The sequence below is a fragment of the Taudactylus pleione genome, unplaced genomic scaffold (assembly GCF_031769625.1).
Source record: "Taudactylus pleione unplaced genomic scaffold, aTauple2 ptg000212l, whole genome shotgun sequence".
Taxonomy (NCBI): domain Eukaryota; kingdom Metazoa; phylum Chordata; class Amphibia; order Anura; family Myobatrachidae; genus Taudactylus; species Taudactylus pleione.
Window position 1 is genome coordinate 9494676 of NW_028284614.1, and position 18285 is coordinate 9512960.

The following is an 18285-nucleotide window of genomic DNA, read 5'->3' on the forward strand; positions in this document are numbered from 1 at the left end:
AAGACTCCTCTATGTCAGCTCCCGTCAAAGGCGAATTCATTACGCTGATTATTCAATTCCTCCTTGTGCTGCCGCATTATTACAGAAGATGAAATCTTGGCTTAAAGGATTTGGAAATCGATGGAAATGGATTCCCACATGTAGATAGTTACGATTTAATTTTGGAAAATGATATAGTTGAGTCCTACTGCAGGGATTTCACTGATATGTTAGTGGTGAGAAAACCACACAGTATTTCCCTTCTGATTATACAAAAGCCTCTTAAATATGACTTTGTGTTTTGAAGCCTGTATTTCATATATTCCGGCGGTGGCCTTGTGGAAAACGTGGCCATGAATTAAAGTGAATCTCCGCCTTTTGGTCTTCTATATTATGTTATTCTTTGGGAACAGTCGCTGCCAATGATTAAATGTTATAAAAGAAATGTCCTGGCATACTTATCCCTAGAGGGTGCACACCTCATTAACATTTAAAATGAAAGACAGCAGTCACACTAGTGAAGATTCATCCCAAATAATGAGTAAAAGAGCCACTCTCACAAATTGTGGTGCAGGAGATGGGGTGTGAGGTTGAGGCTGGCTTGGCTGACTGGAGGTATCGGGACTAGGGGTGAGCGGGTTCGGATTTCTGAAATCCGAACCCCCCCGAGCCCCCCCGATCCGAGTCCGATCCGAATCAGGCTCGACTTTTCCCGCCTGACTCGGATCTGAAATCGAGGCAAAACGTCATCATCCCGCCTTCCGAGTCTCGCGGGTTTTGGATCCTATATAAGGTACCCACGTCGGCGCCATTTTCTCACTCGGCTGTGGACAGTGAAGAGGGAGGGTGGGAGTTAGGGCTGTGTAGTGTAGTGTAGTGTAGTGCTGCTGTTGTCCACTACTTCAAAGTCCATAGGGGCTGGCTGTGTTGTGCTGTGCTGCTGTTGTTAATAGGGGCTGTGTCCACTACTTCAAAGTCCATAGGGGCTGGCTGGACTGTGTTGTGCAGTCAGTTCTCCATAGGGGCTGTGTCCACTCCAAAGTCCTGTGCAGTGTCCCAGTCCTAAAGGAGTGCTGCAGTGTTGTCCAGGGGGTGCTCTGTCCATCAGGGGTGCTCCCCCCAAGTGCTAAAAAAATAATATATTTTCTGTGTTTGTGAATTGTGTGCGCAGTAGCCGCACGTGCATCAACAAAGTAGTGCCAAGCGTGCGCCTGTGTCATAAGTAAAGGGCCGGCTGGCTTGACCGTTAAGGGTGCTGTAACCCCCGAAAGTACACTCCAGTCCAAACCAAAAAAAAAAATATTTTCTGTGTTTGTGAATTGTGTGCGCAGTAGCCGCACGTGCATCAACAAAGTAGTGCCAAGCGTGCGCCTGTGTCATAAGTAAAGGGCCGGCTGGCTTGACCGTTAAGGGTGCTGTAACCCCCGAAAGTACACTCCAGTCCAAACCAAAAAAAAAATTATTTTCTGTGTTTGTGAATTGTGTGCGCAGTAGCCGCACGTGCATCAACAAAGTAGTGCCAAGCGTGCGCCTGTGTCATAAGTAAAGGGCCGGCTGGCTTGACCGTTAAGGGTGCTGTAACCCCCGAAAGTACACTCCAGTCCAAACCAAAAAAAAAATTATTTTCTGTGTTTGTGAATTGTGTGCGCAGTAGCCGCACGTGCATCAACAAAGTAGTGCCAAGCGTGCGCCTGTGTCATAAGTAAAGGGCCGGCTGGCTTGACCGTTAAGGGTGCTGTAACCCCCGAAAGTACACTCCAGTCCAAACCAAAAAAAAAATTATTTTCTGTGTTTGTGAATTGTGTGCGCAGTAGCCGCACGTGCATCAACAAAGTAGTGCCAAGCGTGCGCCTGTGTCATAAGTAAAGGGCCGGCTGGCTTGACCGTTAAGGGTGCTGTAACCCCCGAAAGTACACTCCAGTCCAAACCAAAAAAAAAATTATTTTCTGTGTTTGTGAATTGTGTGGGCAGTAGCCGCACGTGCATCAACAAAGTAGTGCCAAGCGTGCGCCTGTGTCATAAGTAAAGGGCCGGCTGGCTTGACCGTTAAGGGTGCTGTAACCCCCGAAAGTACACTCCAGTCCAAACCAAAAAAAAAATTATTTTCTGTGTTTGTGAATTGTGTGCGCAGTAGCCGCACGTGCATCAACAAAGTAGTGCCAAGCGTGCGCCTGTGTCATAAGTAAAGGGCCGGCTGGCTTGACCGTTAAGGGTGCTGTAACCCCCGAAAGTACACTCCAGTCCAAACCAAAAAAAAAATTATTTTCTGTGTTTGTGAATTGTGTGCGCAGTAGCCGCACGTGCATCAACAAAGTAGTGCCAAGCGTGCGCCTGTGTCATAAGTAAAGGGCCGGCTGGCTTGACCGTTAAGGGTGCTGTAACCCCCGAAAGTACACTCCAGTCCAAACCAAAAAAAAAATTATTTTCTGTGTTTGTGAATTGTGTGCGCAGTAGCCGCACGTGCATCAACAAAGTAGTGCCAAGCGTGCGCCTGTGTCATAAGTAAAGGGCCGGCTGGCTTGACCGTTAAGGGTGCTGTAACCCCCGAAAGTACACTCCAGTCCAAACCAAAAAAAAAATTATTTTCTGTGTTTGTGAATTGTGTGCGCAGTAGCCGCACGTGCATCAACAAAGTAGTGCCAAGCGTGCGCCTGTGTCATAAGTAAAGGGCCGGCTGGCTTGACCGTTAAGGGTGCTGTAACCCCCGAAAGTACACTCCAGTCCAAACCAAAAAAAAAATTATTTTCTGTGTTTGTGAATTGTGTGCGCAGTAGCCGCACGTGCATCAACAAAGTAGTGCCAAGCGTGCGCCTGTGTCATAAGTAAAGGGCCGGCTGGCTTGACCGTTAAGGGTGCTGTAACCCCCGAAAGTACACTCCAGTCCAAACCAAAAAAAAAATTATTTTCTGTGTTTGTGAATTGTGTGCGCAGTAGCCGCACGTGCATCAACAAAGCAGTGCCAAGCGTGCGCCTGTGTCATAAGTAAAGGGCCGGCTGGCTTGACCGTTAAGGGTGCTGTAACCCCCGAAAGTACACTCCAGTCCAAACCAAAAAAAATATTATTTTCTGTGTTTGTGAATTGTGTGCGCAGTAGCCGCATGTGCATCAACAAAGTAGTGCCAAACGTGCGCCTGTGTCATAAGTAAAGGGCCGGCTGGCTTGACCGTTAAGGGTGCTGTAACCCCCGAAAGTACACTCCAGTCCAAACCAAAAAAAAAATTATTTTCTGTGTTTGTGAATTGTGTGCGCAGTAGCCGCACGTGCATCAACAAAGTAGTGCCAAGAGTGCGCCTGTGTCATAAGGGCCGGCTGGCTTGACCGTTAAAGGGTGCTGTAACCCCCAAAGTACACTCCAGTCCAAACCAAAAAAAAAATTATTTTCTGTGTTTAGCCGCACGTATATATCAAATCGATATAACATAAATGGAGGACCAAACTTTCTCCGATAAAAATAAAATAGAGAAAGATCAAGAACCACTTCCTCCTAGTGCTGAAGCTGCTGCCACTAGTCATGACATAGACGATAACATGCCATCAACGTCGTCTGCCAAGGCCGATGCCCAATGTCATAGTAGAGGGCACATACAATCCCAAATGGCAAAGTTCAGGAAAATGACCTTGAAAAAGACATTTAAATCAGCTGAAGAGAAACGTAAACTTGCCAATATGGCATTTACGACACGGAGTGGCAAGGAACGGCTAAGGTCGATCCCTAGTATGTTCATGACTAGTGGTTCAGCTTCACATGACGATGGAAGCCCTCCTCCCACTAAAAAAATCAAAAGAGTTAAGCTGGCAAAAGCACAGCGAAGAACTGTGCTTTCTAAGAAGATATCACAAATCCCCAAGGAGAGTCCAAGTGTGGTGGTGGTTGCGATGCCTGACCTTCCCAGCACTGGACGGGAAGAGGTGGCTCTTTCCACCATTTGCACGCCCCCTGCAAGTGCTGAAAGGAGCACCCACAGTCCACTTGCTGATATGCAAATTGAAGATGTCACTGTTGAAGTACAACAGGATGAGGATACTGGTGTAGCTGGCGCTGAGGAGGAAGTTGGCGAGGAGGATTCTGATGGTGATGTGGTTTGTTTAAATCAGGCTCCGGGGGAGACAGTTGTTGTCCGTGGGATGAAAAAGCCCATCACGGTCATGCCTGGGCAGAAGACCAAACATTCCACCTCTTTGGTCTGGCAATATTTCTATCCAAATCCGGACAACAACTGTCTTGCCATATGTACCATATGTAAAGGTGAAATAAGTAGGGGTAGGGACGTCAACCACCTAGGAACATCCTCCCTTATACGGCACCTGCAGCGCGTTCATAAAAAGTTACTGTCAAGTTCAGAAACTTTGGCTAAGACCGTAAGCAGTCCAGGGACACCTAAATCCCGTTGTCCTGTTGTATCCAAGCGCCTGCAAACCACACCGTCAACTCCCTCCTCGTCAATTTCCTCCTTAGTCAGGATCGGAAGTAGTCCTGCAGGCCATGTCACTGGCATGACTGACTCTCCTATCCGGGATTCCTCTGGAGGATCCTGCATTGGTACGCCTACTGCTGCCGCTGCTGCTGTTGCTGCTGCTGGGAGTCGTTCATCATCCCAGAGAGGAAGTAGGAACACCACTACTTTTACTAAACAATTGACCCTCCAACAGTCCTTAGCGAGGAGGATGAAGTACGACAGCAGTCATCCTGAAGCAAAACGTATAACTGAGGCCTTGACTGCTATGTTGGTGTTAGACGTGCGTCCGGTATCCGCCATTAGTGCAGTGGGATTTAGACAATTGATGGAGGTAGTGTGTCCCCGGTTCCAAATCCCGTCTAGATTCCACTTCACTAGGCAGGCGATACCGAGACTGTACAGAAACGTCAGAAAAAGTGTCCTCAGTGTCCTGAAAAATGCCGTTGTACACAATGTCCACTTAACCACGGACATGTGGACAAGTGGAACAGGGCAGACTAAGGACTATATGACTGTGACAGCCCACTGGGTAGATGTATCACCTTACGCAGCAACAGCAGCAGCGTCACCAGTAGCAGCATCTCAGAAACGCCAGCTCGTTACAAGGCAGGCTACGCTGTGTATCACCGGTTTCAGTAAGAGGCACACCGCCGACAACCTCTTAGAGAAACTGAGGGAAATCATCGCCCAGTGGCTTACCCCACTTAGACTCTCCTGGGGATTTGTGATATCTGACAACGCCACCAATATTGTGCGGGCATTACATCTGGGCAAATTCCAGCACGTCCCATGTTTTGCTCACACAATAAACTTGGTGGTGCAGAATTTTCTGAAAAGCGACAGGGGCGTGCAGGAGACGCTTTGGGTGGCCCGAAAAATTTCTGGCCACTTTCGCCATTCAGCGACTGCGTGCCGAAGACTGGAGCGCCAGCAAACACTCTTGAACCTGCCCCGCCATCACCTGAAGCAAGAGGTTGTGACGCGGTGGAACTCAACCCTCTATATGCTTCAGAGGATGGAGGAGCAGCAAAAGGCCATACAAGCCTATACATCCACCTATGACATAGGCAAAGGAGGGGGTATGCACCTGACTCAAGCGCAGTGGAGAATGATTTCCGTGTTGTGCAAGGTTCTCCAGCCCTTCGAACTTGCCACACGTGAAGTCAGTTCAGACACAGCCAGCTTGAGTCAGGTCATTCCCCTCATCAGGCTTTTGCAGAAGCAGCTGGAGAAAGTGAAGGAGGAGCTAAGACGGAGCGATTCCGCTCGGCATGTGGGACTTGTGGATGAAGCCCTTCATTCGCTTTGCCAGGATTCCAGGGTGGTCAATCTGTTGAAATCAGACCACTACATTTTGGCCACCGTGCTTGATCCTAGGTTTAAAGCCTATGTGGTGTCTCTCTTTCCGGCCGACACAAGCCTGCAGAGGTGCAAAGACCTGCTGGTGAACACACTGTCAGCTGAAACGGAACGTGACACGTCAACGGCTCCTTCTTCATTTTCTCCCGCAACTGGGGCTGCCAGGAAAAAACTTAGGTATCCTAAGCAACCCGCTGGCGGTGATGCAGGGCAGGCAGGACCAAGTTTGGACATCTGGTCCGGACTGAAGGACCTGGCAACAATTTCTGACATGTCTACTGTCACTGCATATGATACTGTCACCATTGACAGAATGGTGGAGGATTACATCGGTGACAGCATCCAAGTAGGCATGTCAGACAGTCCATACCTGTACTGGCAGGAAAAAGAGGCAATTTGGAGGCCCCTGTACAAGCTGGCTCTATTTTACCTGAGTTGCCCCCCCTCCAGTGTGTACTCCGAAAGAGTGTTTAGTGCAGCCGGGAACCTTGTCAGCGAAAGGCGTAGGAGGTTGCTTCCACAGAATGTGGAGAAGATGATGTTCATCAAAATGAATTATCAGCTCTTCCAGGGAGACCAGCCTCCAGAAGGTACAGAGGGACCTGTGGTGGTGGATTCAAGTGGGGACGAGTTAATACTTTGTGAGGATGAGGATGTACACACTGAAGAGGGTGAGGAATCGGTGGATGAGGAGGATGAGGATGACATCTTGCCTCCGTAGAGCCAGTTTGTGCAGGGACACATTAATTGCCAGCTTGTTTTGTGGGGGCCCAAACGAACCAATCATTTCAGCCACAGTTGTGTGGCAGACCCTGGCGCTGAAATGATTGATTTGTTAAAGTGTGCATGTCCTGTTTATACAACATAAGGGTGGGTGGGAGGGCCCAAGGACAATTCCATCTTGCACTTCTTTTTTTTCTTTGCATTATGTACAGTTTGGGGCCTAGTTTTTCTAACTGCCATCCTGTCTGCCACTGCAGTGTCACTCCTAGATGGGTCACGTGTTTGTGCCGCCCACTCGTGTCGCTTAGCATAGTCATCCAGCTACCTCGGTGCAACCTTTTGGACATGAAAACACTATTGTGAGGTGTGGGGTGTTCAGAATAGACTGGAAATGAGTGGAAATTAAGGTTATTGAGGTTAATAATAGCATAGGAGCAGAGAAACCAACAAATTCTGTGATTTTAGCTGTTTTTATGCTTTTTAAAAAAAAAATACAGATCCAAAACACAAAACCCAGAACCCAAAACACAGAAGGGTGGTTTTGGCAAAACCAATCCAGATCCAAAACACGAAGAAAGATCCAGATCCAAAACCAAAACACAAAACACGAAAAGTGGCCGGTGCACACCCCTAATCGGGACCATCCCCAGCATAAACCGGGTGGGGTCCGGCAGGGATACGATGTATGGGGAAAGGGGGGGTCAATAATGTTCCTGACCTTTAAATCCGCCCGTGTGTGTGTGTGCTTTCTGGGCATACTCAGGGGGGGAGCATGCAAGAAACACTCTGTAAACTGGAGTTGTACTCCCTCTGTATGTAAATAAATGTTTGCAAAGAAATTATTAGGGTTAAATTTACTAAGAATCGAGTCTGGTTCAGTATTTTTTTTTTTCAACACGATTAGCATCGCCGAAACTCGGGTGATTTGAGGCTTCTGAAACTCACAAATTTACTACATACTTGCCTACCTTTTAAATCTCCTCCCCGGGAGAACCCGGGGAGGAGAAGCAGCTGGGTCCCGACGGGGGCGGGGCCAAACGATTCACGGCATTAAGTCCCGCCCCCTCCGCTGCAAATTGCCGCGATTGCCGCATATTTAAATAAGGGGCAGGGCTAAATGACGCGATTCATGAAGAATCGTGTCTTTAAGCCCCGCCCTGTACACAGGGACCTGCGATTGCCACGGAAGTTCTCCCCATTCTGCCCACTTCATTAGGAAGTGGGCAGAATGCGGGAGAAGTGCCTACCCTTCCGGGGGTGCGGGGGGTTACCCGAAAAATCGGGAGCCTCCCGCGAAAACCGGGAGGGTAGGCAGGTATGATTTACTAAGAAGTGAGTTTAGCTGAGAGTGAGATGGCTGATGGTGAAGATTTCTCCCCCCGAGTAGCAAGTTTTGAAGGAGATTACTCACCCGTGATTGCAGTGTCTTCTCTCTGCCTAATGCTGGGTACACACTAACAGATATATTGGCTGATCAATTGAACGGCCAATATATCTGCTGCCCGTCAGCCAGTGTATACCCACGATATGTCGGTGAACATCGTCGGTCACTAACATATCGCATTGGTTGTGCTGCACAGCCGATGGACAGATATGTCTGCAGAAATATCTGTCCATCGGCAAGTGTGTACGGGCGGTCTGCAGACCGCCCGTACACACACATCGGCAGCCACGAGGAGGGGGCAAGACATGCCCCCACCCACCAGGACACACCCCAGACACGCCCCCTGGTCGCCGGGACCAACAGCCAGACTCAGATGATGGCCGTTCAGTGTGTATGAACGACCGTCATCTGCAGATATATCTGTATAGTATGTACCCATCTTAACTCTCCCGAACAATCAGCCTGAACATATCAGTGTTCACCACTCCTTTATATTCAGTCTAGGGGCAGCTGGGGCTGTTTGCAGCTGGGGTTAAAAGCACCAAGTGTTAAATGCACAAAGTGTGATTACATAACAGTTAATCAAACAGTTGAACAAACATTGACCAACATCTAAGGTAATTTCAGATTAAGAAACTGATTGCTTTCAAATTTTACTAAAAATAACAAACCTAAAACTCACCATGTACTACACATTTCTTTTTATCAACTCTTTCCTTTGTATTTTCTCTAAAGATTTAACATCCCTAACTCTCCCTGCATCTCCCCTCTCTGGGCACACTGCCCCCCTATTGAGTCACTCACCTCCTCTAAAAACTAATGAGCTTTCTTTTCATCAAAAATTGACAATTACAGCCTCATTGTGTCACTATAAAAAACTTTTACACACCTACAACTATATCTACTTCTCCATCCTTCTGCTTTTATTATCTGGTGACATATCACCAAATCCAGGCCCCTCACACATACAGCGGATTTACTATGGAATAAATATCCTGCAAACCTCACATGTCTCCCATCACCCTCCAAATCAATAAATGTGCCTTATAGAATTCACACTTGATCACAACTTATTATTTTACATCTGAACATCTCTTTACAATAACTGCTTTCACCAATTTCGACATTTACCTGAGACTGCTGGTTCACACGTTAACCACACTCTCTAAATAGCCCCACATGAAGTGGCTTCTGCCACCCGTCAGACTTCACGTAAACTGATATAACAGCCATGGCTTTCCACAGACACCTACAAAAACTGCCTCTTAAAGTAGAATGTCAGTGGCGTAAATCTTAATTCAAATGACTTCCACACATACTGTAAAATAGGAATCCAGCCATCTGTCATCCTAACCCTCTGTCCCACGCTCACTGTCTACCCCATCTGTGTCACCCCTGTCTGTCCATCCCCTTTAGAATGTAAGCTCTCACGAGCAGGGCCCTCTTTCCTCTTGTGCTTATCCTTTCTTTACTTATACTATCTGCTCTATACTCAAAAGCACCTAACCCGTGACTTTTGCCATCCTGCTTCTGTTGCAGCAGTGTTTATATACCATGTACTTGTCTTGTAGTGTCTTAAACTGTATGACACTGTTTTCTTTTTCTGTTCAACTGTTTATGTACTATGTTTCTGTACTATGTAAGGCGCTGCGGAACCCTTGTGGCGCCATATAAATAAAGGATAATAATAATAATAATAATAAGTGAACTCTTCTTGTGTTATACCTGTTAAAGAAAAGGTTAAATATTTTAAAAAAAATACGTAGGGTGCCCCCCTAAAAACATAACCAGCCCCGGACTGCACAGCCAGTCCTGGTCCCTAAAATTACGAGGAACAAAACATGTAGGGTTCTCCCGTAATTTAGAAACACAGTTTTTTTTTTAACAAATTAACCCTTCATTTACTATATACAGGCAGAAACATACATGGATCACACTGATCTGTGTATGTTTCTGCCAAACTCGCAGCTCACAGGCACATAAATTGATTTTGGAATTTTTACAGGAGTATTATCCGTTCTCATGAGAGTTTAGAAACTCTCATCTTGGTAAATTCCCGAATCCTATCTTCACAAGTGAAAAGTTACTCGAGTTTAGCCGATGGTGAAGTGAAGAGAGTTTGGTAACTCTCCAGTATTTTCCAGTAGCTAACTCAACCAAGCTCGAATCTTAGTAAATTTACCCCTTAGAGATGTTTTGCACATGGACAAGTCACTCTGTATGTTCTGTATGTAGGCATCCCAGATAATGGTTATACTATGCCAGGTGACACACAGAGCAATTATTGTCTATGGCATATACATGAGGGCTCCTATAAAGCAGTCTAGACAATTAAACTGACCTTTTGATGAAGCCAAATGTTTGTTCTATGACAAATATGGTGGAGGCTTGTGCCAAGTTGTATGCCAATTATTGCTATGAGACTGCATTTATCAAAGGAACCAGGCGTTGGCAAAGGGTAAGTTTAGTCCCCTAAAATGATAACAACAAACACATTTCCCAAATACTTGCCAAGTGCTACAAACTGGGCTGTGCAGGGAGTACTAGGTACAGGTCATAATTGCTTAAAGGAATGATACACCATGAATAGTTTTGTTGCAGACTGATATATGGAGTGATGTCATTATACACTTACCTTACGGCCGCTCCTTTTCAGCTTGCCCCCAATGCTGGATTTCCGTGAAACCGAAAGATTGCATAAGAAAAGAGGTGTGTTAAACCTCTAGGATGGGGGCCGGCATGTATGCAAATTACTGTTTAGAGTTAGCCTATCGTTAGCAGGGGCGGGTTTTCAATAGAGACATTATATAAGGGGCTAGAAGTGAGGGCCAAAGCCTCTTGGTTCCAGATTCCTCCAGGACAGGGAAGTGCATTTTGTCAGTTGTCATTTTCCTTAATAAAACTCTCTTAGTGCTTCTCCTTCTTCTCTTCTTCTCTCCTCCTTTTCCTTATTGTATTTAGTCTCTTTTCATTTACTTCATATCATTGCTTTTACTTTTCCTTTCTGTCCTCAATCAGTGTCTTTTCTGATTTCTTGTTCTGCTGGGGGTGGGTGTAGCTATGTCCTGCCTAGTAATGAGCCTCCCCAGACCCTGGTCCCTGGCTCCACAGTGTCCCCATGTTATTAGGAGCTGCAGGTGTGGTTCCCCTATTGATAGTGCTATCCCCCCTCAGGCTGCAGCAGCTTTGTGGAAGGTGTGCCAGTGTGGGGGAGGGGTGCTTCCCTTTAGTCCTTAATGCCCCTGGTCAATATTATCTTTGTGGCTGCAATGGCCAGCACCATAGGCAAATGCAGGAGGGGTTTATGAGTGCCTTGCCTGAACCCCCCCTCAGCCCACACCATGATGACTACAATAGAAATAGCATATAATACTAAAGTTGCATGTTTTTTAGGATCCCCTCAGTGTCACAAATGAAATAACTAGCACTACAGTCCCTGTTGATCTTTTAAATGTGTCAGCCAGTAGAAAAAGTTAAAAAGCCAGTAATGAATATTGTTGTGCACCAACTAGATCTGGAAAACATGCACTGTACGGGTGCACTGATATGGATCACCTATTGGATCAATTATTAATACTGGATAATACACCATCCAGTACATAGGGGGACCAATCTGTGCATCTGTTTCCAGGACAGTGCATGGTTTCTTTCTACTTCAGGGTCCATAGGGTATCCACAGGATACCTTGGGGTATAGGTGTGACGTCAGTCGCAGGGCACCAAAGAGTTAAGCTTTCAGCCTCCCAGGATGCACTAGGTCCTCCTCCTATACCCCGCCCCCAGGCCAAGGCACCTCAGTTTAGTTTGGTGCCCGGCCGGAGTCGGGTGCACCTGTTGGAGTGGGGGCTAGAAGAGCCCCTGAAGCTTATTCTTCATGCAGCTGTGGCTGCACAACTGGATGAACAGCATGGACAGTCAGTCCTGACGTCCATGCTGTCTTCCCTACACCCCGCCGGTACCAGAACGCCGGTACTGATCCGGGGATGCTGGTGGGCGTCTGGGGTCACAGCTAGCGGTGACCCCAGATGCTCCGGACCATGGCCGGATTCAAGGGGGACAGAGGTAAGCAGCGGGGTCCCGCGGTGGGTCCCTGCTGATCACATGGTCCTAAGTCCCCAGGCAGGGGGCTCCCTGGGGACTGGCTGCAGCGTGGAGCCAGGCGACCAACCTGCGCTTCCACTACCCCCTGGGACAGCGGACCGCAGCAGAGCGGTATCGCTGCGGCGTCCCAGGGGTTAAATGCATGCCAGGGGAGCGCGCCTTCCCTGTCTCACAGCCGGCGCCTCCCCCGCTGCACACAGCCCTCTCTGCACTGTGCTGACTGGTCCTGTGTCAGCGCTCCTCCCCCAGGCCAGCTTCTCTCTGCTCCTCGGCGGCCATCTTCTCTGCAACGCATGGTGAACGCTGCTGGAAGTCTGGAAGGAAGCATCGTGGTCTGGGTCCCCCCGCATACCTCTCCTCCGCTGTGGCTCAGGTCTGTGTATGCAGCGCTGTGTCCTACCAGGCCCTGTGTCTGTGTAGTTGAGTGATCAGCGCTGTTAGTGCAGGAATTGTTATTTCTCTGCATTGTATGTGACTGTGCTAGCGCTGCCTGTAACTATTCTTCACTAAACTGTCAGCTTTATTACTGTCCCTGTTCTTTCTGCTAAAGCCCTTGCGGTGCGGTGCTGCAGGGTGGTCTCTCGCCTATTTAATACTTAATTGGTGAGAGAGGTCACATACGTGGTGCCATCATGTCTGAAAGTGATTTTCCCCTCCGGCTACAGTGTACCACGTGCAAAGTACCGTTAGCGGAGGGGGAGGGTAGCGCGGAGGGCCTTTGCCGGCAGTGTTGTCCATGGCGCGGCCTATTACGGTTACAGCACCGGTACAGGAGCCGCCCTGGGCTTGTTTCGCTCAGGCGTTAACAGCTTTAGTGGGCCAGTTAGCTCCGCAGCCCGCGTTTACTCCGATGGGTTTGTCCCAGCAGTCTGTGGTGTCATCACCCATGCAGGGGTTCCCACGACAATTGGTGGTACCCCACAGTCTCCCTATTTCCCCGCTCCCGGGTTCTCAGGAGCCAGCGTGGGTTAACTCCCTGACGAGTTCTTTACAGCACTTGTCGGATGTATTGCAAGGGGAGTCTGTGATGCGGCCTCATAAAAGGCCGGTGGCGTCTCTGTCCGCTCCTTATGAGGATGACGAAGGGACGTCTGATGATGGGGAGATTCTGGATCCTTACGATCAGGAACCTTTCCATACTAAGGACGCTGATGCTAAGTCCAAAGTATATATTCCTGGACTTATTCGGGCGGTCCGCACAGCCTTGGTGATTGAGGACGAAGTTCCCCCAGCGGCTAAATCTAAGTATGCCTTTTTCAAAGATGTGAAGGGCGATGCCACAGTCTTTCCTCTTTCGGGTCAGTTGGTGGACCATTTAGAGGAGGCGTGGAAACAACCTGGCAAAAGATACCAGCCGCAGAGACGCCTGGCGGTGGCTTATCCGTTCGCGGATAATTATTTTGCTAAGTGTGAATCCCCTCCACAGGTGGATTCTCACGTGACCCGTCTTGTCCGTAGTGCCACATTGCCGATGCCATCCATGTCCTCCCTTAAGGATGCTACGGACCGCAAGGTAGAAATCTGCCTGAAGTCCGCTTATTCCCTTGCAGGGGGGGCAGCACGGCCGGCTATGGCCATTTGCTGGGTTGCCAGAGCGATGGAGCGCTGGGCGGATTCATTAGAGGCTTCTTTTGAATCCGACTGTCCGGCCGAACAAGCGGAGTTGATTGGCAATCTCCGTGATTCGGCCACCTACATCAACGAGGCGGCTCTAGACATTAGTACTCTGGTGTCTAGAATTTCTTCAGCAGCGGTAGCTGCTCGTCGCACCTTGTGGCTGCGATCCTGGAAGGCGGACGCAGATCCAAGAAAGGTCTGGAAGCGTTGCCGTTTACCGGAGAAGTTCTCTTCGGTCCGGATCTGGATAAGATTGTGGCCACGCTGGCGGCAGCCAAATCTGCTTGTCTCCCGTCGGCCGCTGCTCCTTCTGGTTCTGGACCATCGTCCTTTCGGTCATCTAGGGCCCAGGGCAGGCCCAAACCACAGTCGTTTCCTCGACAGGCTGGCCCTAAGAAATCGGGCAAGCCCCGGAAACAGGCATGGAGTACCAGACGTCCGGCCCCCAAGCCAGATGACAAGCCTGCGGCCTGACGGTCCGGGTCTCCCCTTGGGGGATCCCAGGGTGGGAGGCCGCCTGCTGCAGTTCTCCCGGTGTTGGTCGTTCACTACGACAGACACTTGGGTTCTGGAGGTGGTCTCTCACGGGTACGCCCTCTCCTTCCGGCACAGACCCCCGGCTCGATTCTTCACCACGGGTCTACCATCAGACCGGAACAAGGCTACGGAGCTGCGGAAGGTATTGCACACTATGCTCCAGGCTGGAGTTATAGTGCCTGTTCCATTCTCCCAGAGGGGCCAGGGTTTCTATTCAAATCTATTTTTGGTACAGAAACCCAATGGGTCATATCGTCCGATTCTCAACCTCAAAGCACTCAACAAGTCTTTGCGGGTCCCGAAGTTTCGGATGGAGACCCTACGGTCCATCATTCTGGCGCTGGAACCTGGGGACTACATGGTGTCATTGGACATACAGGACGCTATGGCGGCTTCTCTGCGGCTGCAAGGAGTCCGCATGTTGCCGTACTTGGACGACCTGTTATTGGTGGCACGATCTCCAGAGCTCCTGTTACACCACTTGGACCTGACCATTGCACTGCTGCAACGGCACGGCTGGCTAATTAACTGGCAGAAGTCCACTCTAATCCCGTCTCGGAGGATTCTGCATCTTGGAGCCTTATTGGACTCGGGACAGCAAAGGATCTTCGTGACGGAGGACAAGATCTCTGCTTTACAGTCAAGGGTGCGCAGTTGTCTGCACAGCCGCCGGGTGTCCTTACACTCGGCGATGAGGTTACTGGGCTCCATGGTGTCGGTGTTCGACATGGTGGAATATGCCCAGTTTCACTCTAGACCTCTGCAGCACCTGATCCTGTCCAAGTGGAACGGGCTGCCTCAGTCTCTGAAGTTCCAGACGATTGTGCTCACCCCGGAGGTTCGCCTGTCCCTTGCGTGGTGGTTAAAGATGACCCACCTCAACAAGGGACGTCCGTTCTGGGTTCCAAATTGGGTCCTGTTGACAACGGACGCCAGTCTTCGGGGCTGGGGAGCAGTTTCGGGTCCACACTTGTTCCAGGGCAGGTGGACACCGACAGAAGCGGAGCTTCCAATAAATATCTTGGAACTCCGTGCGGTCTTCAATGCTCTCCTGCAGGCACAGCGGTTTCTCCAGGGTCACCCGGTGCAGGTCCAGTCGGACAATGCTACCACCGTGGCCTACATAAACAGGCAAGGAGGAACTCGCAGTCGGGCGGCTCTCGTAGAGGTCTCTCGGATCCTGGTTTGGGCGGAGCGCAATCTTCCGGCCATATCAGCGGTCTTCATCCCGGGAGTGCTAAATTGGGAGGCGGACTTTCTAAGTCGCCAGGACGTTCATCCAGGGGAATGGTCCCTGCACCCGGACGTTTTTCAACTACTGGTGGACAGGTGGGGTCTTCCAGAAATCGACCTCATGGCGTCCCGGCACAACAACAAGTTGCCGGTGTACGGGTCTCGCACAAGAGACGAAGGGGCGTCTCTGGTGGATGCTCTGTCCGTCTGGTGGACGTTCAGGTTCGCATACCTGTTCCCTCCGGTCTCCCTTCTTCCACGGGTAATCCGGAAATTCAAACAGGAAGGAGGGACGCTCCTGTTGATAGCTCCCGCGTGGCCCAGACGGCACTGGTTCTCAGACCTTCAGGGTCTGTCCGTGGACAGTCCTCTGCGGTTGCCGCTACGACCGGACCTTCTGTCTCAGGGTCCTTGTCTTCACCCGGACCTGACTCGGCTGTCTTTGGCGGCGTGGCTGTTGAGACGGCCATGCTGAGGTCCTGGGGGTTTGCCAGCTCTATGCTGTGTACCATGTTACGAGCTCGGAAACCGTCTTCCGCGAGGATATACCATCGCGTGTGGCATACGTTCTTCCAGTGGTGTCGACCGAGAGGTTATGCACCGCGGGAGTTTCGTCTGTCTCGGATTCTCGCCTTCCTGCAAGCGGGACTAGATCATGGGCTTCGCCTTGCTTCTTTGAAGGTACAGGTTTCGGCCCTATCTGTCTGGTTTCACCGTAGGATTGCTACAATCCCGGATGTGCGCACCTTTATGCAAGGTGTTCTCCGTATTCAGCCGCCCTTTGTTCCACCTGTGGCGCCTTGGGATTTGGCTGTGGTCCTGAGGACTCTCCAAGGACCGCCGTTTGAACCACTGGGCTCAGTGGATATTAAATGGCTAACAGCTAAGACTGTTTTCCTTCTGGCCGTTGCTTCAGCCAGACGTGTTTCTGAGTTAGGGGCTCTTTCTTGTAGACCCCCTTTCTTGGTTTTTTTTTTTTCATGGGAACAGGGCAGTGCTCCGCACTCGGCCCGAGTTTCTCCCCAAAGTTGTTTCCCAGTTTCAGGTTAACGAGGAAATAGTTGTTCCGGCCTTTAACTCACCGGGTCTTTCCGTGGGTGAGGCCTCTTTGGATGTTGTGCGGGCCTTAAGGACTTATGTGGACCGCACTTCTTTGTTTAGGAAGTCGGACGCTTTGTTGTCCTCTATGGCTTCTGTAAAAAGGGTTGGCCTGCTTCAAAGCAAACTTTGGCAGCCTGGATCCGTATGGCTATTTCTGAAGCTTATCTTCATGAAGGCCTACCGGTCCCTCCTTCTCTGAAGGCTCATTCCACTAGGTCTGTGGGTCCTTCGTGGGCAGCTTGACGTGGTGCCTCGGCAGTTCAGATCTGCAAGGCTGCTACGTGGTCTTCTGTCCATACCTTCGTGAGGTATTACAGGTTTGACACCTTCGCCTCTCAGGATGCTTCCTTCGGGCGGCGGATTCTCCTTTCTGCACAGGAGCGTCCCCACCCTTAAAGGATACTGCTTTGGGACATCCCCAAGGTATCCTGTGGATACCCTATGGACCCTGAAGTAGAAAATATGAGATATGGTAAGAACTTACCCTTGTTATCTCTATTTCTACGAAGTCCATAGGGTTCCACAGGACTCCCGCCCTGTCGCACCTGTGCTGCAGATGGGCTTTGCTCTGGTCACCGGTTTTCCGTCTCCCTCTGGTGAGAATGTGATTCTTGTATGTGTCCAGATCTTTGTTCTCTCTCTTCCTTCTCCTCCTCCGGCCTATGGCTTGGTAACTAACTGAGGTGCCTTGGCCTGGGGGCGGGGTATAGGAGGGGGACCTAGTGCATCCTGGGAGGCTGAAAGCTTAACTCTTTGGTGCCCTGCGACTGACGTCACACCTATACCCCAAGGTATCCTGTGGAACCCTATGGACTCCGTAGAAATAGAGATAACAAGGGTAAGTTCTTACCATATCTCATATTTTTTCTGCCCTCTCCCAGATTCCCCAACTTGCTCATATGATCTGTAAAGGAGCCGGCACATGAAATAAAAAGATTCAGCTCAGATAGGATGGCTCTACTTCTACATATAATTACTTACTGTGTTTGCTGGTCCTGTATATGCCAGAATTATATCATTCAGTACATTCGTATGATGTATTTTATAGATGGTCTAAGTGCTGATTATGCCCTCTTAATGGTAGAAAACAGTTGCAGCAAACAGTGTCAGTATTATGCTGGGCATTGAGGTATCATTGGGGGAATAGAATGCTTTAGTGATGCGTTATATGACAGTAAGGGGTAATGGCTTTGACACTGCTTTATTTATCTATAGCACCTAAGATCTAGCTTTTATCTCCTTTGAATCATTATTATCAGCCAATAGAGGAGATTGTATTATATACTGTATTCTGAGCATTTAACTTACAAAATAGACAGAATACATGTGCTACAGTGAATTTCTACAGGGTGCACAGCTTATTATTGCAATCACTGCCCCAAGCAGCTATCACCGGGAAGCTCCATTCTCAGCTATGCTCCTACTTCGACAAATATACATTGCTGGAGGTCAAGCAGCCTTCGCGTCCTGCCTATGAGGGGTACAACGCGTGCAAAGCAGCTAGTTCAGTTCGTCAGGGCTAACAGCAGGCGTCTGGGGAAAATGCTTCGCCTTTAATAATTCCACATTAAAATGTCGTTTTCGTCACCTCTGCTTGCGATGTGGTGGCAATCACCCAGTTGCCAAGTGTTTCAAGGGGGGTGCCCAGCAGCAGCCTGCACAGCCAGCAAAAGGCACAAGTGCTAAGTAAAGTTCCATCCCCTGTCCGTGTCACAGCGATAGCAAAATGGTTGAGTTGGTACCCGGTTCTGCAGGACGCAGAATTTTCGTTAAAAGGCTTCAGTTTTGGTTTTCG